The sequence below is a fragment of the Acipenser ruthenus genome, chromosome 20, assembly GCF_902713425.1.
Source record: "Acipenser ruthenus chromosome 20, fAciRut3.2 maternal haplotype, whole genome shotgun sequence".
Taxonomy (NCBI): Eukaryota; Metazoa; Chordata; class Actinopteri; order Acipenseriformes; family Acipenseridae; genus Acipenser; species Acipenser ruthenus.
Genome location: NC_081208.1, coordinates 26611690 through 26637497, shown reverse-complemented (window position 1 = coordinate 26637497; position 25808 = coordinate 26611690). Strand labels below are relative to the sequence as shown.

The 25808-nt window shown below is 39.4% G+C and overlaps 1 protein-coding gene across 3 annotated transcripts in view; it reads right to left on the bottom strand.

Moving 5' to 3' along the window:
- Positions 1 to 25808, bottom strand: part of LOC117425769 (cadherin-8-like) — a 161652-nt gene that overhangs the window by 44169 nt on the left and 91675 nt on the right. The gene's annotated exons all lie outside the window — the stretch shown is intronic.

Below are 25808 nucleotides of genomic sequence, written 5' to 3'. Positions count from 1 at the left end.
CAACACTTGTTGCTATTTTAGAGTTCTGTCTGACAGAGCTTTATACTCAAGTCAATGCAGGCAGAATGCATGAAAAAAGAATTGAGTGAACCACTTTGGCTGTCAGCTGCAACCGCCTTTCAGAGTCAAGACATTTCAGAACAATGCAAGTGTATGAAAACGCTTACAGCTCTCGTGATTTATTTGATTTCATTGCCTTGAAGGTTTTATTGTTACAAAAAGTTGGCTAGCACTCGGATCAACAGCAGGATTAGACATTTCCTCACAGACGTGCAGATTAAAACCACAGATCACCAAGGTCAAAGGCTTCAGGAGAAATCTTTTATGAACAGGGGGGAAAAAGGTAGCAGTGAACCATTTTCTGTCGTCCCTAAATAAGGCATTCATTCCCGGAGGAACAGGGAGGACAGAGCACAGCGTTCGGATATCTGACAACACTGAGGGTTGGTCTACATCATCGCTTTCACAGGGGTTTCTTTAGGAAACAGACAACATTTTCAGAAATTCACTTGACCAGAAATAACCCTCTGGGATTCTGTATGTAGACATAGAGAACACACTTTTTTTTTTTTTTTTTAAAGATGTATTACAAAATAAACCACAAAAAAAAACTAAGCAGTGCACTCCAAACCCTTTACCAGCATTATCCTGTGCACAGTGGTTTTGAATATTATAACCAAAAGGTGATCTGTCTTATAGACACTGTACAAACATTTGCTGAAGTTTTCAGCGCTTTCTGAAAATGGTGAACAGACTCTCATTTACAGTCATTTTTTTAAAATGATTTTTTACATCTCACCCACCCATAAATCTTATCTCTGCTGGATACCCTCCAGTAAATTACAATTTGAGATTCTAGCATGACGGATGACTGCATTATTAAAATAATGCAAAACTGTAACAAAAAGATGTATCGGTTGCTATATGAATGTAAAACATCATAGAACATTACTCCAGCAATTCATAAAACATACCATATATACTATAGATAGTGCCGTTCACTATACACAGCTATGGTCAAAAGTTTAGCATCACCCTACAGGATTAACTAATTTTGCTTCATAAAGTCGAATAAAACCAGCTAAAAAATGTTAACATATTGAATTACATGCCGCTTTGTAGTTTTCCATATGCTTAACAAAAAACTGACCAACATTGAAAAATGTGACATTTTTAAATCTAACATGAAATACTGTGCAACTATGGCTTCCGGTAGACTTTTGCATTACCAATTTTTGTAGTTTCTTTGATTACGTGATGTTAAATTATGTTCATATAGTTTTGTTTTTTTTGTCACATTCCTAAAATTCTAGGGGATGCAAAACTGTTGGCCATAGCTATGGACTGATGAATTATACCAATCACAATTAACGTCTGAAATATAGGGATACTGTTAAGAGTTTACATTTCATTTTCAGATGTTACATTAATTAGACTGCCAGGCAATGATGATAGACCTTCAAAGTCAATTTAGGTGTGTGGCAGGGTTACTGAGCGGTGACGTCACGGCAGAAGCAGGAACAAAAACTGACACCAGGGACTGCAGTTTTTAAAGAAAGAATCGGCTGGCTGCCGTTTTTATTTGCAAAACAAAAAATAAAATAAATATTTAAACAAAAAGAACACGTGCCCACAGAGCAAAATAAAAGGTTTAAACAAAACAAAATCACGAACACAAAAATACATAAACAAAGGTCAGGCTGGGCAGATTGCCTTCACTGTTCCTATGTCTATTAATTATTAAGTTTCGTTTTCGTTTTTACTCGCCATCTCTCTGCTCTCTCGTTCCTCCTCTGAACTCCCACCTCGAGCTGGAGAGCTGCAGACTTTTTATATTCAGGTGACCATCTCCCGATTAGCAACAAAATTAAATCACTTAATTAATTCAGGAGATGGCCACCTTCTGCACGAGTTTAATTATGTTGTGGATGGGGCTACCGTCCTAAATACAAAAACAATAACAAACCCGCGGCGCTTCGCCGTCATACATTTAAATACTAAATCATAATACTAATACAAAATAACACAAGGGCAGAGGGGTACCCCGTTCTAAAAATAAAATAAACAAAACAATGTACAGGGCTGCTCGCCCTGTTACAAGGTGGATTTAAGGTTTCATGTGAATTCAACTTTTTTACTGTGTTGTTTCAGAAACCAAAAGCACTGTAGAATTAGATACTGACTGACATGCTTTTAGCCAATAACATGGTTTGACCCATAAGACACTGCTGGGGTGAAATGACCAAGGAAGTAAAGCAGTAACAGACTTCCTGGAAGGCAAGCAAACTGAGAACTTTGTGTATGACACAAAGTTCTCAGTTTGCTTGCCTTCCAGGAAATAAAAAAAAAATACATGTTTGCGGCAGCATTTGTTTCTGTAACAGCTACATACCCGAGACCTCTGTAGCCAATGGAAGTGCAAAATAAGTTTGATTTTTGGAATTCATTTGTCAGTAACAAATACTTAAAATAATTTCAAGGCTGTATTCTCCAAGCTTCTTACTCAGTAATCAGTAGTCCAAGGAACTTACGAAACCCAACACTTGGTACAGACATTTGATTTAGTAGCTTGTAAGCAGCATTGCGTTGTTTATTATTTGTTTCAAGAGTGTAATTGCTGTTGTATTCCTTTATACCAGTAATTACAATTTGGAGAATAAGCTTTGATAACATTTCCCTGTGCTGATAAAATCATTTGCTGTGTTAAATTGTTTTATGACTATTTTGTATTTTTTTTTTAATTATGAAATTGTGATGGAATGTCAAAGTGAAATAACTGCAGAGAGAAAGGTGCTGACTGGAACGCCATCTGTCACTGTTGTTGCCACAGCAACGCAGCTTAGCCAACAACCCATAACATCACTACCTGAAATGTAAATGCACTCATTGTTGATGCTGTCTCATTACTGGAATATGTTATAGAAATACTTGCTGCTCTGAAACAACTCAGTAAATTGATAATGTAATGGGTGAATTAACTCTTGTTTCTGGTTATCTGCAAGCTTCACACACAGTTATACAATACAGTAAACAAATGTACTTCTGCTTTAATAATAAGGTCAGGAAAGTGCATTGGTTAAACAAATGAAAAGTGCCAGACCCTCCTATGTCTTGTATAAAAGTTCAAAGTTCCAGGGAGCATTATTTTATTCCTAACCCTCTTCTTCCATATCTTACATACATTCACACTGACTGACCTTCAGCATTATTTTAAGATGCATTATTTCAATCTATCTATTTTCAGTTAGGGAATGTAACTTATTTTCCCCATTTTTTTTTCAATGATCCTGGTGCAATGTCAAAGCCAGTGAATTCCATAATAATGGTTTCTAGGTGTTTTTTATATTGTCTAGCTGCATTTATACATGTCTTAATACACAGCCAAAATATTGATTCAGGAATGAGTACAGTATCTTGTTCACTACGTCTTGGTTTGTTTCTTTGATTAGCTTCCTAGATGCCTTTTTTTTTTTAAATAACAGTTTTATATTTTCTCCATGTACAGAACACATTTATAAAAAATCTTTTGAAAACATGAAACTCAAAACTATGCTGACCCCCCCCCCCCCCCCCCCCCCAACAACCACCTCAACCAGTGGCATAATTAATGTTTGATGTTTACATTTAGCAAAATGTATTTTAAATGAGAATCAACTGATGACAATTTTGGGCCAACCAATAAGACATTAATATAGCACAATGTAATGAAAACATCACCACTTGGGACTGGGAGATGTATACAAGAACCACTTAGTGACATAGTCAGTTCTTTAGTATTGCTCTGAAACGGAAGAGGTCTTTTAACAGACTGAATATTGCAAAGGATTATGGCTTATTGCTCCATTAATCTTATTGATATGAGAAACAAACAATTTTATCTGGGGCAGCTATGCAAAGTGTTTCAATAAAGCACCAGGTTTTATGTCAGCACTGGAACAATACGTCATTCCCTACAGACATACGAAGGAACAATCATTGCATGTTTAATGAAGTCCACTCAGTTCACAGCAGCATGCTATTTAGCAACGGCAGCACAGTATTGCTTCACTCCTTACATTATTACTGAGTCCCACCTATTACGTGACTGATTGGCATAGCCAGCATCTTTTGTTTGAAAAAGCATAAGCTTTTCACCCCTCTGACTTGGGTTTCAATTTTGACCAAGGGCAAGGGCGATTACAATTCACTTCCATCTAAATTCCAATTGGGGAGTCAATTAAATATGTTCTGTAGGTCCCAGACTACTTCCAAGTAGATAAAAATAATCATTACATAGACTGTGACCGCAGCTGACATTTATTTAGCCTATTTTAAATGTCCATGTGAATCAAAGAATCATTTTTCACAGAGTAGTAATTTTTAATAGCCATGGCCAGATTAAAATCTAATTCTAATTCAGTCAAAAGACAGAAAGCTCTTCTGCTGCACTGCTCAGTGTAATTTAGGGTTCATTTGGACTGCCAAGCTGCTGTACAAGGAGTTAATCATTTTAACTGTAAAAACGCAGTTAATGTAGTGGTAGCTAACAAACTAATTTCATAACTCCAACCTGTCATTCACTTCCAGTCACTATATACAGCTATGACCAAAAGTTTTGCATCGAATGAAACCTGCTGAATAATGTGATGTTAACATTTTGAATTGCATACCGCTTTGTAATTTTCAGTATACTTAACCAAAAACTGACAACAATTGAAAACTTTGACATCTCAAAATCTAACATGAAATACTGCATTACTATTATGGCTTCCAGTAGACACTTGCAATATAATTTTGTAGTTTTTTTGATTACATGTTAAATAAAATATCTAAATTATCTTCATATAGTTTTTTTTTTTAATTATCTCAATCCTAAAATTCTAGGTGATGCAAAACTTGTGGCCATAGCTGTCTCTAGTGAATGGATGTGCACTGAGTAGAGCATTAATGATTTTCATTGTTTGTTTTTTTGTGTATCTTGGTCAGCCAGTCAACACTATTTTCTTATAGTGTGTGTTTAGTTTGTCTATTCTTAGAAACACTGTTTCTTCTGTTCAGCCTTTCAGAACATTATTTCATAACACAATGTATAGTCTTAGTTTCAGGTCCATGCACTTTTGGTTGGGAGTTCCACGCTGCCTCAGCAGAGTGGGACTTTATGGTAAAGGAATACTGCAGCTACCAGTCTCTGCTCTAACCGAGGAGTTTAAGTGCGCCAAGGTCAGACTGGAAATGACATTAGTAGAGTCACGCGATAAATGCGTAAGGGAGGCAGCACCTGTGTTGAAAACTGGAAGAAAGTGGGCGGCAAAGAAAGCTGTGGAAGATGCAAAGGCTGCCCTTCGAATTGGTGATATCATGGGGCAAGTTCAGCATGGAAGAGGGGGTCTTGGTTTCAGTTCAACTCCTCCTACATGGCACAAGGCGGCCCCAGCTCAAAGAAGGAAGCTGGTAGTCAACGAGGTGCAAAAGCAGGAGGAGAGGATGAGGTGTATAAAGGCCATTTCCCAGGCCAAACAGGGAGAATGGATGAGATGGGAGAGTGTGGAACAACGCAAGATTGGCTGGCAAGACCTATGGTCAATGGAACAGAGCAGGATCAGTTTCCTCATCAGGTCAACATATGATGTTCTCCCATCACCACAGAACCTAAACCTCTGGGTAGGAGAGGATCCCTCATGTCCTTTGTGTTCATCACCTGCAACATTAAGGCACATTTTGACAGGATGTAAGGTGGCTCTTAGCCAAGGACGGTTTACTTGGCGCCATGACCAGGTGCTGCGATGTTTGGCCTTAGCATTGGAAGACAAGCGTAACATGACCAATAAGTTGCCACCTGTTCCATCAAAACATTACACACAAAAGACAACATTCCTCCGCCCAGGAGAGCAACCACCAAGAAAAGGTGTTAAAACCAATCCTCGCCCAGGACAACTGGAAGCTGCTAGAGACTGGAATATGCTGGCAGATGTTGGTCAACGGCTTATTTTTCCACCTGAGATTGCCACCACTAACCTTCGACCAGATATTGTCTTGTGGTCTGGATCAGCACGCCTTGTTCACCTGGTAGAGTTAACAGTGCCATGGGAGGACGCTGTAGATGAGGCGTATGAGAGGAAGAAACTGCGGTATGCTCAACTAGCCACTGAAGCGGAACAGCGAGGATGGAGAGTTCGGGTTTACCCAGTGGAAGTGGGTTGTCGAGGATTTGTGGCACATTCTACAACCCGGTTTCTCAGAGATGTCGGATTCAGTGGCCAAGAGTTGCGTCGCACAGTGAAGAACTTATCTGAAGCAGCAGAGAGGAGCAGCAACTGGCTGTGGTTGAGACGGAAAGATTCTGGCTGGGGACAGGTAAGTAAGCTGGGCTGAGTTGAGTGGGGGACGGAGGGGGGTGATGCTGGGACGCCAGAATCACCGTCGAGCCCTCTTGAGGTGTCGTGGGCTAGTCGACGAAACACTGAGGATGGAAGGTGCCCACTTGAAAACCCCAGAGATGTACCCTACTTAGCTCAATCCAGACGGTTGTCATGCTGATGCGCTGGGGAGGCCGCACTTTGGTTGATCCCTGGAGCCAGCATCGCAGCCGTTGTGTGTGCTGATGCGCCAGGGAGGCAAAATAAGCTGATCCCTGGAGCCAGCATTACACTTCAGCCATTAACACCAGACAGAAGGATATCTACATCATCATATGGAAGGAAACGTAAATGGATGGAGACGCATATGGATCACATTAGTTTACTGTAAAGCTACGTCTTAGTTGGTGCTTATCTTGGCGAGAGCCGAGTTCAAATCAGCATGAAGTTTTAACATCTACTCTCGTGTAATGGAAATCATGAAGATCTGGATACGTCCAGTGACTGCTGTGAATAGTGCAGCTGGCAACAAGGGAAAGACCTTGTGACAGCCTGGAGAGACAGCTGACAGGAGGAAAGAGACCCCATTGGGGCTGGTAAGGGTTAGCTACCCTTGTCGGCAGTATCCAGCTCTGTGTTTACAGGATGCTGGAGACACCCGCCCAAGGCTTCTAAGAAATTAAAGAGAAAAATACCCCTAGAGTCTGCGAGAGCGGGGGCGGAAGATGACTCAACGTTGGACAACACGGTTAACGACTTGGGAACGGAAACGGATATGAGTATGGAGAGTACTTCACAAAAGACTAGTTCAAGATCTGCAGTTAACAAAGACATGGAACTCCAGGTTTGTGTCTGCGGCTGGAGCAAGGCGACAACGGTCAGGGGTTTGAAGATTCATCAAGGGAGAATGAAATGCTTGAGGGAGAAGGGACAAGGGCCTCGCATTGATCAGTACTTCTTACGAAGTCAGTCAAGTCAGTCGAATGAAATCCAGCGACAGGAAGCAAACCACAGTTCGCAGGATATCAGCACCCCTGTCATAGATGTGAGGAGGACTTGCATGGACACAGTTAGTGATGAACCTAATGATCCTTGTGAACCCGGTCAGACAAACCAGCATAAGAGAGAAAAGAACCTCAACGGGCACAAGCCTGGAGTTAAATGGCCAAGAGCTTGTGAGAAAACTGCATGGGACACAGTAAACACAGATCTCTGCGTTGCATTGGAAAGATTAAGTGGAACAGTTGAAAAGAAGCTGGATAAATTTGGGGACATCATCTACGCATATGGAAGTGAGAGGTTTGGAGTTGAAAAAAGGAAGGAAAAAGTACAAACTATTCCTGGAAAGTCTAGACGGCAGCAGGAGATTGAACGCTTAGTTAGAGAAAGGAGACAGCTGAGGAACCAATGGAGAAGAGCAGAACAAAGTCAGAAGGAGGGACTCAATCTCTTACAAAGGGTCATAAAAGATAAGCTTGCAACATTGCGCAGAGCTGAGCGCCTACGGAAACGCTACAAAAAGAAGGAGCGTGCGAGAACTAACTTTTATAAAGACCCATTCAAATTTGTAAAGAAGTTATTCACCAGTGAGAAGAATGGCACACTAAAAGCATCTAAGGTTGAGCTGGAGAGATATTTGGAGGAAACACATACAGATTCAAAAAGGCAGGAGCCTATGTCAATTCCGTCAGACATCCCACCTATCAATCCACCAGAATACCAAATGGAGGACTGTGCACCTAAGTGGAAAGAAATAGAGCAAGCTGTGAAAAAAGCAAGGGCTTCATCATCTCCAGGGCCTAATGGAGTTCCGTACAGAGTGTACAAGAGTGCTTCAGGAGTTCTACGAATTCTGTGGAAATTGATGAAAGTGGCATGGGAAAAACAGGTTGTACCAAGAGCATGGCGCCGAGCAGGTGGAGTCTTTATACCTAAAGAAAAAGATTCTACAAGCATCAGTCAGTTTCGTCCCATTTCCCTATTAAACGTAGAAGGCAAGATTTTCTTCAGCATTATTGCTCAGAGATTGTCAGCTTACCTATTAAAGAACTGCTTCATTGACACTTCAATACAAAAAGCGGGCATTCCAGGTTTCCCAGGTTGCTTAGAACACATCAATGTGATCTGGCAACAAATTCAATCAGCTAAAAAGGAGAGGAAGGAGCTCCATGTGACATTCCTGGATTTGGCTAATGCATATGGTTCAGTGCCACATGAACTACTTTGGGCAGCATTTGATTTTTTCAGTGTACCGATGACAATAACAAATTTAGTGAAAGCCTATTTTGGAGATTTGCAATTCAGTTTTTCAACTTCAGAATTCAGCACTACATGGCAATGCCTAGAGGTTGGAATAATGGCAGGATGCACCATTTCTCCACTGGCTTTTACCATGGCAATGGAAGTAATCATTAGGGCATCAAAATGGGTAGTAGGAGGAGAGCGCTTGGCTTCTGGAATGCGACTACCACCAATTCGAGCATACATGGATGACATGACAACCATGACTACAACAGTAGCCTGCACTAATCGATTATTGGGCAAGTTAACCAATAACATTGAATGGGCACGAATGCAATTCAAGCCCACTAAATCAAGGAGCATCTCTATAATTAAAGGCAAAGTAGTAGATAAAACATTCTTCATTAATGGTGAGGCAATACCAACAGTGTCTGAGAAGCCAGTGAAGAGTCTTGGGAGATGGTACGACGGGGATCTAAAGGACACAGTTCGTGTGGGAGAAGTTAGACAACAAGCAGTGGAAGGGTTGAAGAGCATAGACAGCTGCGCTCTACCAGGTAAACTAAAACTCTGGTGCTTTCAGTTTGGTCTACTGCCGAGGTTGCTGTGGCCACTGACTGTGTACGAGGTTTCTTTGACAACAGTAGAGAAGCTGGAAGCTTTAATCAGTTCATACATCAGGAAATGGTTGGGAGTTCCACGCTGCCTCAGCAGAGTGGGACTTTATGGTAAAGGAATACTGCAGCTACCAGTCTCTGCTCTAACCGAGGAGTTTAAGTGCGCCAAGGTCAGACTGGAAATGACATTAGTAGAGTCACGCGATAAATGCGTAAGGGAGGCAGCACCTGTGTTGAAAACTGGAAGAAAGTGGGCGGCAAAGAAAGCTGTGGAAGATGCAAAGGCTGCCCTTCGAATTGGTGATATCATGGGGCAAGTTCAGCATGGAAGAGGGGGTCTTGGTTTCAGTTCAACTCCTCCTACATGGCACAAGGCGGCCCCAGCTCAAAGAAGGAAGCTGGTAGTCAACGAGGTGCAAAAGCAGGAGGAGAGGATGAGGTGTATAAAGGCCATTTCCCAGGCCAAACAGGGAGAATGGATGAGATGGGAGAGTGTGGAACAACGCAAGATTGGCTGGCAAGACCTATGGTCAATGGAACAGAGCAGGATCAGTTTCCTCATCAGGTCAACATATGATGTTCTCCCATCACCACAGAACCTAAACCTCTGGGTAGGAGAGGATCCCTCATGTCCTTTGTGTTCATCACCTGCAACATTAAGGCACATTTTGACAGGATGTAAGGTGGCTCTTAGCCAAGGACGGTTTACTTGGCGCCATGACCAGGTGCTGCGATGTTTGGCCTTAGCATTGGAAGACAAGCGTAACATGACCAATAAGTTGCCACCTGTTCCATCAAAACATTACACACAAAAGACAACATTCCTCCGCCCAGGAGAGCAACCACCAAGAAAAGGTGTTAAAACCAATCCTCGCCCAGGACAACTGGAAGCTGCTAGAGACTGGAATATGCTGGCAGATGTTGGTCAACGGCTTATTTTTCCACCTGAGATTGCCACCACTAACCTTCGACCAGATATTGTCTTGTGGTCTGGATCAGCACGCCTTGTTCACCTGGTAGAGTTAACAGTGCCATGGGAGGACGCTGTAGATGAGGCGTATGAGAGGAAGAAACTGCGGTATGCTCAACTAGCCACTGAAGCGGAACAGCGAGGATGGAGAGTTCGGGTTTACCCAGTGGAAGTGGGTTGTCGAGGATTTGTGGCACATTCTACAACCCGGTTTCTCAGAGATGTCGGATTCAGTGGCCAAGAGTTGCGTCGCACAGTGAAGAACTTATCTGAAGCAGCAGAGAGGAGCAGCAACTGGCTGTGGTTGAGACGGAAAGATTCTGGCTGGGGACAGGTAAGTAAGCTGGGCTGAGTTGAGTGGGGGACGGAGGGGGGTGATGCTGGGACGCCAGAATCACCGTCGAGCCCTCTTGAGGTGTCGTGGGCTAGTCGACGAAACACTGAGGATGGAAGGTGCCCACTTGAAAACCCCAGAGATGTACCCTACTTAGCTCAATCCAGACGGTTGTCATGCTGATGCGCTGGGGAGGCCGCACTTTGGTTGATCCCTGGAGCCAGCATCGCAGCCGTTGTGTGTGCTGATGCGCCAGGGAGGCAAAATAAGCTGATCCCTGGAGCCAGCATTACACTTCAGCCATTAACACCAGACAGAAGGATATCTACATCATCATATGGAAGGAAACGTAAATGGATGGAGACGCATATGGATCACATTAGTTTACTGTAAAGCTACGTCTTAGTTGGTGCTTATCTTGGCGAGAGCCGAGTTCAAATCAGCATGAAGTTTTAACATCTACTCTCGTGTAATGGAAATCATGTCATTGCATTATAAATGCATGAGCTGCCTTTAGAAAGGAAAATAACAGCTATATGAAAAGAAAAAATATGAACGACAGAACTAATGATTTCCAGCTACTGGTCTGAACTTTGCCCATCAACCTAGAATCTCCAGCACAGTCGAACAGCTACAACTTCAAACAAACAAAACAAACTACAGAAAATTAAACCAGCATTTCACTTCATTAAAGCATTTACATTGAATATGCATTGCTTTTCTAATATTCCTTGAATCTCCCTTTTTAGGATACGGTAATAATGTTGATTTCACCTGAAATATACTATATTAAAAGTAGCTCTTTCAAGTAAAATGATTAGTACATCTTTATATTATTATTTATTTCTTAGCAGACACCCTTATCGAGGGCGACTTACAATTGTTACAAAATATCACAATATTTTTTACATACAATTACATTATTCTTTACACATTTTTTTTTCATACAATTACCCATTTATCAGTTGGGTTTTTACTGGAGCAATCTAGGTAAAGTACCTTGCTCAAGGGTACAACAGCAGTGTCCCCCACCTGGGATTGAACCCACAACCCTCCGGTCAAGAGTCCAGAGCTCTAACCACTACTCCACACTGCTGCTAGAATAAAATAATTAGGCCTACACCGGAACACCAGGTGGTAGTAACACAATTGTATGTCCCCCAGATGCGTTTTAATGCATTATTGCAGACTGCGCTATCTAAAATATTCTTGCATATGTCCAGAATATTTTATTGTTTTTATTAGTTGTAAACAATACAATTGCATTTTATTCAAATTAGGACACTTTGGAAGCTAATAGTTATAAATGTTATTGAGAACCTTTCCAATTAAAGCAGGTGAATAAGACAATACTACATTTGTATCCGTATTACAAGTTGTTTTCATTATGAAGGATGTAATCCAGGCAATGACATTTTCTATGGTAGGTTGTTCCTAAATTATTTTACAAAGATCAGAAGTTGAAGTAGAATCAGATCTTCTACCCATCAAAAAAAAATATGAACAGCTAAAAATGTTTTGCATTTTTTTTATAATTATGTATTTATGTATTTATTTATTTACTGGTTCATTTTAAAAACAGAAGGTGTCAGACATGTGTCCGATAATAGAAAACAGTAAATGTGGTACAGAAGCTAGGGGTTTACAAGTTCACCCTACAGCTCCAAGGTCTACTTGACACAATCCAAAGCCCCCTTCATATCCTATTACATCAGGAGTGTTTTGTGAAGACATGGCAGGACCAGTTAAGACACACTTTTCAGATTGTATTCAGAGATAGGCCAGAATGGTCAGATTTCACACTAAGACTGTATTAGGCAACTGCATTGAGGATTTGTGCCAGACAATCAGTCAGTTTGAACCATTGGAACAAACACTGTTGTTTCGGATAATTCAATAGCTAAAAGCATATGCATCATAAGCAAAATGTAAGTTGATTAGTATGGACTAATATATTTTCGATATCTTTGAAACATTTTAAAATGTAATGGATATTTTATTTTTAAGTGCTATCCAAGCTTTCGGAATCAATGTTCCTAATTTATACAATGTATTAGCATAATTCGTTGGTCTTTTTTTTTTTGTAAACTTGTATTAGATATTTCAATAACAGCACTTTATAATGTATGAAAATGTGCTGTGCTTTCTGATAACTAATCACTTGTCATGTGTTATTGTTTAAACTCTTTAATGATAGCCACTGTTTAAGGACGGTAAGTAATGTTCTATCAGAGATAATTAAGTGATTTATTTAGTGTGGCTACTGTGAGCTTTGGTCTCTTGGTGCTGTGAAAATCCAACAGACCTGTAGTTCTTGCATGCATCTTAAGGAACATGGCTGTACACAGTGTTTTTGAGAAGCATGCCCCAAAGTAGTCCATACTGTAGCTTAATCTAAAGTGCACTTTGTCTTGTTGATAAATGGGCGTTGATGAATGGGTGTCGTTGTCCAATGGCAATCAGATAACATCAACACAAAATTACATTTTGAGCACACGTCCCAAGTGTTTACTTATCCCAAAGAACAACACTGTTGTTAAACCCCACTAAATAAACTGTAAACCCAGCTCTAGCTTTAGGATCCCCATTAAAAATAAAAAATAAATAGTGTCCATCTGTCTGTCTGTCACTCTACATGGCGAACATGATAATCTTCACCAAACTTGTATCACACACTCCTCGACTCACATGGAAGTCTTTAGATTGAATGTGGCTGTATTACGATAAACCCTCAATGTTATACTAATATTTTTAACTTTTGAGATATGATGCGATTATTACGAGCACCGGTTGTTTAACTATAAAGACAAGATATTAGCGATGTTCTTGAACCCAAGTCCAAATCTTGACACTGGGTAAGTATTCCGCTGACCTAGGTGACCCCTGAGGTATCTACATTCCCTTTTTGGTCTAAGTATTCATTCTCCCTGATACCAGAGACAGATGCTACATGTCATGCTAGCCAGCCTCCTTTCCTGGGAGATTCTTGGAGGTCACTGGGAAAGGAGCCAAGCCCACATCAATCTCCTAGGGTTCTTCGCTCTGTCCAACAACCTTTTCACTCAAGAACGACAGACAACTAACCTGTCCTGCTTTAAACAAGTAAATGTTTCACTTAAGTTTAGAAAATCTATAAACTATAAATGGACAAGTCCAGCTGATTTTTTGTTGTGTTGCAGTCTTGTACTGGCTGAATTTATTCACACATATGTAATACAGGCCAAATTCTACATGTGGACTGCAGTGCGTGATATTCTCCAGTCTCCTTCTGCTGCCTGTAAGGTAACAAAAGATCAAGTCAACTTTCTGGTTTGACACAAACATTCTAAACTTAACCTAAGGCAATAGCTCGAACATGGATTATGTGAGTCTGACATTATTTCACTGTGCTGGAGAGGGTTGGCTGAATTCAGAGGAGAAAAATGCACCGCATTTAGTAAAATAATATCTACTTCTGTTATATAGCTCCACAAAAAAAAAAAAAAAATAGCTTGTCAATTGTACTTTTCTCACTGGCAGAAAAGAAATCAATAATTATATATATTAAAATAAAACAGGTAGTGACTTTTTTGTATACTGCTGTCAGAAGTTATATATTTGAAGTATTCTGACCACTTTGAACATCTGAAGTTGTGCTCACTATTTTTTAATGAGAGCACATACATAATCTACATAATTTCAATTTTAAAGTGTTATTCAACCTGCTTGGCCAAATTCAATAAATGTAAGTGCATGCTGAAAGCCACAAATGCCTGTTTATTAATTGATTAACCATGCATGTTATAATGTGTGCAGCATATAAACTTGTATTGCATGAATGAAGTTGGCCAGATAACTGTCGTCCATCCTCATAGGTGTAATAAACACTATACCACAGTCACTGTATTCTGTTTATATAACAAGTGCAATATATACAAAAGAAAGTGTGTTTATACCTACCTTAAATAGGTGGATTTGCCTGCTTAGCAACGTGATGAAGTTGGGAACATAATATACAACTCTTCAAATGATACTAAATTGGGAACATAATATATAACTCTTAAAATTATACTAAATTTTGTTACATGAGCATTTTTTGTATTTCTAATCCAGAAGAAAGAGATAAAACCAGTGATGCCAGCTTGTGTAAAATAAATAAATAAATAAATAAATAAATAAATTATTAATAATAATAATAATAATAATAATAATAATAATAATAATAATAATAATAATAATAATAATAATTCTGTTGTTGCTGGATGCTGCAGTATTGGAAGCACAATGTGAAACTCAACTGATGATTCATGATTTTGTGCTTCTAGAATTTGATGGGGTCCCTACAACTGTAGTAATCTATAGTAACTTTAATTTAAAGACAATCACACAGTTTGTTGGGTTACATGAGTTGCTCAGTAGTACTGTAGTGGTAATAATAATAATAATAATAATAATAATAATAATAATAATAATAATAATAATAATAATCCTCTATAAAAACTATATGATTTTTGACAAAGCTATACTGTTACAGTAAATTTGGAGCACTGTTTTGGCTCTTCTTTGGCTTTAAAAATGAAACAAAGTTAAATGAGAGGGTTATTTTGCCATAGACAGACTGAAAATGTATAGGCTGTCCTTTAGGAAATGAACAGCCCAACTGCAGGAACATTTCGATTTACATTTTTCCCTACAAGCTTATTGGAATTGGAATTGTGTTTGGTGGTGCTTTCCGTTGGTGCAGAGGTCTGTTTAAAGGTTTTGCAGTCCCAGAGAGATGAAGAAAAATGAAGCTGTGTTTCAGAGATTCGATTACTTGTGCAAAAAATGCAGTTGCAGTTTTTCTCAGGGATCGACACTCATGGACAGAGCTATATTAAAGAGGGAATAAGCACGCTGCATGCACACATTAAACATTTTCCAATTATTGCCTGCATGACACTGAAAATATTACTTGTGATAGAGGATTATGAATGAGATAATTACAAGAGGCCTAATATTCATAAAGCTACAATAAAGGAAAAAATATGAACTATATTAATTGGTTATTGACTTACACTGCAACTTAAACCAAGGGCCATAATGTTTTCAAGGGCAAAGCAGAAAGCAAGGTTGTTTAACATTCCCTTGCAGACAGTTAAACACAGTAAGAGTGCATCCACAAATCTTACTGTGTTTGGCTTGATACAGCCCCCCTGTACATTCTGTTTTAGTTGATCGCTGTCAATTCTGCATTATTGTATTATTTAGTGAAGTAAAACCTTAATATGCGTATTTCCTATCTAAAATGATTTTCTGTGATTTCTGTTATACTAAAATAGACTACATTACAAAACCAATTGACACAGAATGCCTTTTTATCTGTATGTATATTAATAACAGGAAAGCTATTAATCTATTAACAGTGGCAGGGCCATACAATTATTATTATTATTATTATTATTATTATTATTATTATTATTATTATTATTATTTCACACTTTTGCAGAGAAAAAAGCTAGTGGGGAATTTGCTTGTTTTTTATAACTTTGGACCCTTTATAATTATTTAAAACAGGGGCAGTGTGTAGATCAATACACTCTAGATCAATGGAATATATCAATGTGTTTTGATTGTACTGTAGTACACCATCCTTGACTATATCCAAAGTATTTCCCATGTAATAAACCCAGGCTTTTACTAACATTGCTCTGCTCCGGATTGTAAATGATCTCCTGCTCAATGCTGATGCTGGTGCTCGTCCTCCTTGACCTAACAGCCACTTTTGACACCACAGATCATGGCATTCTTCTTGACCGGCTTCAAAAGTATGCTGGGATCTCTGGAACCTGTCTCTCCTGGGTGTCATCTTATCTATCCGGACGCATGCAGTCTGTTTTCTATGCTGGATGCAGTGGTGTCGCAAACCCAGTCACTTGTGGTGTCCCTCAAGGTCCTGTTCTTGGGTCTCTTTGCTTCAAGATCTACTTGGGTCACTTCATCCACCAACACGGCCTCATGTTTCACTCCTATGCTGATGACATCCAGCTCTACTTAAAACTCAACCCTGGAAGCCCCTCTGCCATGGTTCGGCTCTCGGCTTGCATTCAAGACATCGAGGCCTGGATGTCTGCCAATTTTCTTCAGCTGAACACTAGCAAATCTGAGCTCCTTCTAGTAGGATCTAAAACTCAGCTTAAGAATCTCAATATAGCTGCCCTGATCCGCAGAAACTGTCTGCTGCTACCTTCCCCCACTGTACGAAGCCTTGGTGTACTTCTTGATAGCAACGTCTCCTTTGATGCACACATCTCCTCTGTGGTCAAATCTTCCTTCTACCATCTTCAAACATCTCCAAAGTCCATCCCTACCTTTTCCTCCCGGATGTGGAGATACTTTGTTATGCATTTGTCTCCTCTCGACTCGACTACTGCAACTATCTCTAAGGTGGTCTCCCGGCACGCACCATAAACCGACTGCAGCTAGTTCAGAATGCTGCCAGGATCCTTACCAGTTATAAAAAACGTGAACACATCACCCCCCGTCTTGCCCAGCTGCACTGGCTACCTGTAAAGTTCACTTTCAAAACTGTCCTGCTCATCTACAATGCCCTTCATCACACAGGTCCTGAGTACCTCTTGAACCTGCTGACCCGCTATATTCCTGCCTGCAAGCTGAGGTGCACCACACTTTCTCATTTAGCTTCATGGCTCAGACTCTTTGGCACTCTCTCCCAGCTTTGGGGCATGATGCTTCCACCATTGCTCGCGTTAAATCAACTGTAAAGACCCACTTGTTCTCTTTTGCTTTCCATGCTCTTTAAGCCTGATATTGCATCCACAATGTTTTAGAATTCTTTTTTACATCCTAGCCTTGTAATTAATGTATTATACATTGTTTTGAAAGGCGCTATATAAAATAAAGATTGATTGATTGACTGAACATCTTGTTTAACATGAATTGCTGCAGTTCTACATTTAATCATGAGCCCTATTTTTTCTTATTATTATTTTTACTATTTTAGTAATTTCCAACCAATCCTACATTTGGAGAAATTGAAAAAGACTTCTAAATTAAATGTTATTGCATTTTCATTTTATTTAGCATTTCTAAATGATTATTCCAAAATTAATATATATATATATATATATATATATATATATATATATATATATATATATATATATATATACTGTATATACTGTATATAAACATTATTCCATTGTCTATAAAGGATGAGGTCATTCTAAACTAACTCCCTCACTATGTGCATATCAGTATGATAATTCCTTCATTACTAGTCAGACAATATTTAACCACTGGCAATGCAATTCACTAATGTTTACTGGCCAGAAGGAAAGTTAAATCTGAGTGTTGAACACTGACAGCACTTTAATTAATCAAGAGTCAAACATTCAAGCAATGTAAAGAAACAATTTGTTGCATTGCATTTACAACTGTATTGCTACAGTTGCTATAGTGTGTACTGCCCCTTTTAAAACGGCCACCCTCACAGTCTACCAGCTATCTCTTCTGAAATCAATGGGTACCCTTTTAAGCCAATGCTCTTTGTAGCCAATATAACACCACTCTGGTGGTCCACCAACTGCCACTATGTGTAGCCACGCACATATACATAAACCCATTGAAATCTCTCGCACTCTATAGGTGTAAAGACACTTTTAATCAATTAAAATGTGGAAAATAACTGCTTAGCATTTAACAAGCTACCCTCCGTATTGCCAACATAAGCAGTTTTATAGTTTATTGTATTTCTGTTCTCTTTATACCAACAGTTTGAGACCTTTCCCGTATCTGGAGGTATAACACAGAACTGCAATGGTAATGCCAAAATAAAATAAAATAAAAATAAAAAATTGTCAAATAAGGTAGCAATAAACTGTAGTTGAGAAAGTGTCAGAATTTGTTGTCTGAAGCAATATATATATATATATATATATAGATAGATAGATAGATAGATAGATATATACACACACTACATATATATATATATATATATATATATATATATATATATATATATATATATATATATATATATATATATATATACAGTACTGTGCAAAAGTTTTAGGCAGGTGTGAAAAAATGCTGTAAAGTAAGAATGCTTTCAAAAATAGACATGTTAATAGATTATATTTATCAATTAACTAAATGCAAAGTGAGTGAACAGAAGAAAAATCTAAATCAAATCCATATTTGGTGTGACCACCCTTTGCCTTCAAAACAGCATCAATTCTTCTAGGTACACTTGCACAAAGTCAGGGATTTTGTAGGCATATAGTCAGGTGTATGATGAAACAATTATACCAAACAGGTGCTAATGATCATCAATTCAATATGTAGGTTGAAACACAATCATGAACTGAAACAGAAACAGCTGTGTAGGAGGAATAAAACTGGGTGAGGAACAGCCAAACTCAGCTAACAAGGTGAGGTTGCTGAAGACAGTTTACTGTCAAAAGTCATACACCATGGCAAGACTGAGCACAGCAACAAGACACAAGCTAGTTATACTGCATCAGCAAGGTCTCTCCCAGGCAGAAATTTCAAGGCAGACAGGGGTTTCCAGATGTGCTGTCCAAGCTCTTTTGAAGAAGCACAAAGAAACGGGCAACGTTGAGGACCGTAGACGCAGTGGTCGGCCAAGGAAACTTACTGCAGCAGATGAAAGACACATCATGCTTACTTCCCTTCGCATTCGGAAGATGTCCAGCAGTGCCATAAGCTCAGAATTGGCAGAAAACAGTGGGACCCTGGTACACCCATCTACTGTCCGGAGAAGTCTGGTCAGAAGTGGCCTTCATGGAAGATTTACGGCCAAAAAGCCATACCTTCGACGTGGAAACAAAGCCAAGCGACTCAACTATGCACGAAAACACAGGAACTGGGGTGCAGAAAAATGGCAGCAGGTGCTCTGGACTGATGAGTCAAAATTTGAAATATTTGGCTGTAGCAGAAGGCAGTTTGTTCGCCGAAGGGCTGGAGAGCGGTACACGAATGAGTGTCTGCAGGCAACAGTGAAGCATGGTGGAGGTTCCTTGCAAGTTTGGGGCTGCATTTCTGCAAATGGAGTTGGGGATTTGGTCAGAATTAATGGTCTCCTCAATGCTGAGAAGTACAGGCAGATACTTATCCATCATGCAATACCATCAGGGAGGCATCTGATTGGCCCCAAATTTATTCTGCAGCATGACAACGACCCCAAACATACAGCGAAAGTCATTAAGAACTATCTTCAGCGTAAAGAAGAACAAGGAGTCCTGGAAGTGATGGTATGGCCCCCACAGAGCCCTGATCTCAACATCATTGAGTCTGTCTCGGATTACATGAAGAGAGAGAAGCAACTGAGGCTGCCTAAATCCACAGAAGAACTGTGGTTAGTTCTCCAAGATGTTTGGGTCAACCTACCTGCCGAGTTCCTTCAAAAACTGTGTGCAAGTGTACCTAGAAGAATTGAAGCTGTTTTGAAGGCAAAGGGTGGTCACACCAAATATGGATTTGATGTAGATTTTTCTTCTGTTCACTCACTTTCCATTTAGTTAATTGATAAATATAAACTATTAACATGTCTATTTTTGAAAGCATTCTTACTTTACAGCATTTTTTCACACCTGCCTAAAACTTTTGCACAGTACTGTATATATATATATATATATATATATATATATATATATATATATATATATATATGTACACACACATACATACATTCAAGCCTGATTGTATTGAAGCCTATAATGGATTTCAAAGCTCACTCAGTTTTTAAACAGATCAGAGGGTTTCTGAAACTTCCCTGAAGGACAGACTAGTTTGTATGTAGGGGTAGTGACACTTATAAAGGGTGTATACTGTAGGATTGCTGTGGTTTAGGTCATTAAATAGACCCCCATGCCTAGGAGTCTGGTACTAAAGTACAAATTGACAAATCAACCAACCAGATCCTATTAGATTTGGTCAGATTATTCAGAATTGAAACTGAAATGTATTTTCTCACAGCAAATAATAGAAAATCCATCACACTGACAAGCACAGAAGCAGACAGTCCACTATAATTATTCATAAATAAAAGTCTGGCTTGGATAAATCGGAATAACACTTACTTTGCTAGTACAATAATTTAGCTTTGAAGTTTAAATGGGCTTGCCATTATAAATAAACAGTTGTATCTTCTTTAACTGTTTTTTTTTCTTTTTTTATGAGTTTAAGAATGTTGCATCATGGGCAAAAATATTAACCCTTTTTTGTGATTATATATAAAAAAAATTTGTATCTCCCTAACACACATAGGATGAAACATGGCCAGTCATTGAATAAGCAAATAATTGTCCCTTGATGTTAATTATTTACTGTATCTGGAGATATCAGCATTGACAATATGCAGTGCATTATTTCTGAAATCACAGTTGAAGCTTGGAAAGGTCACCAATGGAAGCATGCTGTATGTTAGCATTGTTCGGACTGATGCTCTAAATAAAATATGCTTGCATATTCAAGATATGGAAAAATTATTATTTTATTTTTTTAATGAGCAATTGAGTCTAAAGACGCTGCTTTCCCTTTTTAATAATGGGAAAGGGGGATAAGGGACAAGATACTGCAGTCAATTGCCCTGATATTCAACAAACGTCATGGGATATGTTATTTCCACAAAGTATACTACTAGTATCCACAGTGCCTAGGGCTTGATATGTGCAACCACAGTGCTATGCTCAGAAAGCGGTTGTCCTTTTTGTTAAATCTCATGAGAAATTTGAGTAATATTAATATTCTTCAATTCACTTGCATAGTTTTGCTTTGTGTGCTGGACTTCTTCCACAGTTCTTATTCCACAATAATTATATGTCAAAATATGTGTCAAACTACAAATTTAAATATGTGTATTTTATTTTTATTTATTTATTTAGCAGATGCCTTTATCCAAGGCGACTTACAGAGACTAGGGTGTGTGAACTATGAATCAGCTGCAGAGTCACTTACATCTACGTCTCACCTGAAAGACGGAGCACAAGGAGGTTAGGTGACTTGCTCAGGTGGGATTTGAACCAGGGGACCTCCTGGTTATAAGCCCTTTTCTTTAACCACTGGACCACTTTAGTGTTTCGATTAGTTTGCAATTAGACGCTAAAACTGTATTAAAATTGTATTTATTTATCTATTTTTTACCAAGAGCACATTGCTATTTTTGGTATTTAAAAAAAAAGAAAAAAAAAAAAAAACTCTCTTGCATATAAAATGTTTGTCAAGTAAAACCTTACTTTTTATAGTTTCCTTCCAAGCACAAATATGACTTCTAGGATTAGCTAAGCGATTAGTTGATTTACAGAAACCATATATATATATATATATATATATATATATATACACACACACACACACACATACTAAGCACTAAGCACTCAACAAACAATGGATCCTTCCCAAAAACTACTGTACATTATTAAACATGCCTCATAGAAAAGCTAATGCACTTTTTAAAATGTGATCTTCCCTGGAAAACATGCCAGTCAACTTCAGTAAGTCCGATATCCTTAGCATAATTGTCATTTTGTTCATAACGGAATCTACCTTACCTTGCCTTAATGTATTAAGAGGGTATTGGAATGGAAATAATAATTATTTTCAGATGCACTTTCTTTCATCCCCTTTAAATCCATCCCATCAGATTGTTCATCATTTTCAATTCAATATCAGGAGCATGACCAAGGTTTGTCAATTTCAATCTTAGTCTAGCATGACTATCTGACTCTGGCCCATTACCTGTGACTCAAGATGTCTTTGGGGGTTTCAGTTCTGGGATCACCCTGTGAGCCCATCATTAAATCCAGCTGTATCGGAGGGACGTTGCTAACCTGCAGTGACTACTGTAAGGTCTCCCAGTCTTCATAAGGATTGTTTCAGCCTCACATGTAATCACTTTAAAAAGTGAATGGAGTTCTGAAAACTTACCAGCGGTTTCTATTGTTACCAAAGGAGGTTGAGTGGCACAGTGAAATGACAATGGGATACCAATACAGGTTTCTGCCCACGTCAAACTCCACACTCCTTCTTGATATGCTCTCTGTTGGTCTCTGCCCATTTCCATAGTGAATGTTTATTTTGGTAACAAATAAGTTAGGGTTGTGCGAACATCACAAAGAAAAAATGCAGCATAGTTTGCATCTAGAGTGACTTAGGAAACCCTTACATGTACGGCTTTATACACAACACCCACATAGCACTCATGCACAACGCACCAGTACAAAATAAAGGATTTTATAAACAGCAATGTATGCCACCCACACATGCAAGGCCAACCAACTACCCTAAGATAACCTAAGATATGAGGTTTGTGTGCATAAATACAGTACATCCATAAATTCAACATATTGTAAAGAGTTTGCATCTTTGCATTAACATGAAGATTGCACGATTTATAGATTTATATATTACAATAGGATTATCTTAATTTTCGTAGTTTAGTAGAAAATATAATATATCACAACAGTACATATTACAATACAGCCTGGTGTCATTAAGCATATGCATGTTATTGTACAATATGAACTGTACAGTATGGCAGATACATTTTTACAAGTGTAGATATCTCAAGCCTTACTCACGTAACAGTAGGTCCAAGTGGTTGAAAAATAAATCCATTCGGACACAACAAAATGTTTTTGATCTTCACAATTTTAAGGTGCCCCAGGACCCCAACTATCTTAGTCCAAGATATAGTTGTTAAAGAAATCCTGGGACTAATGTAGATGATTTCTTTAATGTTATTATCATTATTATCCCTTTAGAAAACAGGTCACCAGAAAATTAGCGTCCGCGGAGTCAATGACGACATTGCATGCAGATATAGCTACTAGGGGACACTACCCGCCTCTAGCAGATCTTGCAGAAACTGTAAAATGATTGCTTAGGGTAATAGATGGGGTCATGACCTCTTTTGAAAATATTTCCACTTAAAGGTGTGCAACGACCTTGTGGAAGAGGCCCTAGCATTCTGTAGTGTACTGACGACTGAATCTGAGAGCCCTAAGTCTGCCCGGTTCTGAGTACCAGAGGGTGCCCCTTGCCTGATTTAGATGATCAAGGTGCAGTGGGATCTCCAAGGGCTGGCCTTGCAGCAGCTGGCAAAGGTTTGAAAACCAGATTCTCCTGGGCCATCTGGGGGCCACCAGGAGAACTGTCACCTATTCACTCCGGACTTTCTCTAGGAATGCCGGGAGCAACGGTATTGGCGATAATGCGTACAAGACCATTGAACCGCTCGCAACTCCAACGCATTTATGTGCAGGGATGTCCAACGGCCCGACCAGGACCCGTGGACTCCTCTGCCGGCCCAGACTGCACCCCAACCTGAGTTGGATGCGTCTGGCATCACCACCTGACAACTGTGGATTAACCCCATCCTTACACTTTTGCGCATGTGAGAGGCTCGCCTCCACTAACGCAGGGCTTCCCACCATAGGCGGTCTGAGACAAGCCTGCAGATTCAACTCAACAGCGGGTCGCAGCACGGCTGGGTCCCGGTAGAGGAATCACACGTCTCTGTTTTTTTTTGGCTTTTTTTTAGCTGCAAATAGCAGAGGAAAAAACACAAAACAGCAAGTGCTGTAAGGTTAAAAAGCAGACTACAATCGCAATGTGATGTAGGCTGTTGAAAAGAAAAAGATTAAATGCAGTTGCACAGAAGCTGAGTTTCTGATTCCAGCAAGCTGACTTCCAGCAATGAATTGCAATGAATTGCAAGCAATACAATTGTAGGCAATAAATTGCAGGGGAACGCCAGAAAACTTGCGTGAGAGCTATTTTACACAGACTCAATCACAGCAACTGGACAGGTTAGTTATACATACCTTACTTACCTGATGTGAGAAGCAAAAGAGAACATGATCTCTGTGGAGTGACTACTTAATCCCTCGGTAGGCGGGACCGAGGACGTCACTCCCCAGAGGGGCCTATCGGCAGCTGTGACAAAAAATGCTCAGTAAATACCTGACCTGTGGCAGGCATATCTCAAAAGTATTGTTGTTGGTCGTCTTCGAAACCAAAGGGAACTATAATCTTCCTTTTTTTCAGAAATTCCTGTGTAGACTTCACAGAATGCTTAGGGTCATTATCCTGCTGGAATACAAACTTCCGTCCAATAAGCCTTCTAGCATTGGGAGGAAGAAAAACAAGCCCGTACCACCACACAAGCTCCACCATGTTTAATACTGGACATGATTAATCCTTTGCGGTCCATTTATTAATTGCGCGTCAGGCACGCCAGGTCTAATTAATTTTCACACACGCAGTTAATTTTAGACGCGTTGTTTAAAAGTATTTTTTTTCACAGTCAAACGGGTTTAAATGGCCCTGCACATCAACAAAGCACTCACTAGGCATCTCCAGCCCCGCCCCACCCTTTCGTTTGCTATAGCGTTCACCTATGTAAGAAATAAATAATAATAATAATAATAGTCGTACATACTGATCGATCATCTCCGGATCACTCGTTTTATCTCCAAACTCCTCAATAATGCGATCCAAGTCATTATTTTATTACTATAACATCTCAAAAAAGCTCTGCAAATGTCCGTGTTTTCTGTGCACTGATTCAGTCAGCCAACTTGTTTACTTCAGACCGCCCCCGTTATCTGATACCTGATACCATGTATGACTAATCATGAGATACGCCTAATTTTTTTTTTTTTTTTTTTTTCGACTTGTCGGCTCCTGACGCTCCCATTCGGCAATTGAATGGTTTTCTCGGCTTTTTCCGGCGAAAAAACGACTAGACACCCGTTTATTGCGTTGCTATAATGATGTCGGACCCAGTCCGACAAAGGACCTGTGAGGAATAATTGCAATGTCGGACCCAGTCCGACAATGGACCGCAAAGGGTTAACTTTTCTTTAAATTCTTCTCTCTTCCTCCAAACATATTGTTGCTTTCTTGTGTGTCTAATTAATCTTGTGCTAAAATTAGGAATAGCTCAAACTGTACTGCATTTGGGACCCTAAATTATACCCTGCCGTGTTAAAATGTCTGACCATAAAATTAAAAATCATTGGGCATCACGTATTCAATGGAAAACTCCAATCACTTTCTTTTGTGTATTGTTTGTAACACAGGTTTGCGTCTTGGTTTTCGCCCATGGGCATTCATCTTGTTAAGGTAGCATTTAATTTTTCGCTTGTGAATTTCTTGACCATCTTCTCTCAATTCTTGTGTCAAATCTTTTGCAGTAATCGAAGGATTTTGTCGGGCTGTTCGAACAGTTCTTCCAGATTTTGCAGAAATCCTTCTGGTCTTCCACACGTGGAGCTCGTTGCAATAGTTCCCATTCTCCTCTGTGT